At 53.4% G+C, this 414-nt stretch overlaps 1 protein-coding gene across 1 annotated transcript in view; it reads right to left on the bottom strand.

Annotated features, from left to right (window-relative positions):
* The window catches only part of LOC107696774 (phosphatidylinositol 3,4,5-trisphosphate 5-phosphatase 1-like), an 18,717-nt gene that overhangs the window by 13,654 nt on the left and 4,649 nt on the right, over positions 1-414 (bottom strand). The window lies entirely within an intron of this gene.

Below are 414 nucleotides of genomic sequence, written 5' to 3'. Positions count from 1 at the left end.
ACTACTTTGTTTGGTCTTCCAAAAGAGGACGATATCCGCTTCGTCATGCCTAGAGCTGATCCGTGCTGGTCGCTGAGGAAATACATCAACTTCGCGCTGTCGAACGCCGGATCGGCTTTCACCGTGGAGGAAGCGAAGTCCAGCCCGGGGTCGTCACATGTGGTTGCCGCTCCTTCGTCGAATCCGCCAGCCGCGCCGTTCTCGACCTCTGCTCACTCTACCCCGGCCTCAGCTCACGCTAGGCCGCGGCTTCCACTCATGCTAGGCCGCCGTGTGTTTCGTTGTGAAAGCGAAACTACTTTGTTTGGTTTTCCAAAAGAGGACACGACTACAAATCAGTGGTATTTACAACACTGTTCCAGAACAGTTTAACCCAAATATCCAGATGTGTGCAGCGCATTTTATGGAGGACTG

This window comes from Sinocyclocheilus anshuiensis, unplaced genomic scaffold (genome assembly GCF_001515605.1).
Source record: "Sinocyclocheilus anshuiensis isolate Anshui unplaced genomic scaffold, SAMN03320099.WGS_v1.1 scaffold999, whole genome shotgun sequence".
In the NCBI taxonomy this organism is placed as follows: Eukaryota; Metazoa; Chordata; class Actinopteri; order Cypriniformes; family Cyprinidae; genus Sinocyclocheilus; species Sinocyclocheilus anshuiensis.
Note: the sequence above shows the minus strand (reverse complement) of the source record. Positions and strands in the feature narration are given on the sequence as shown.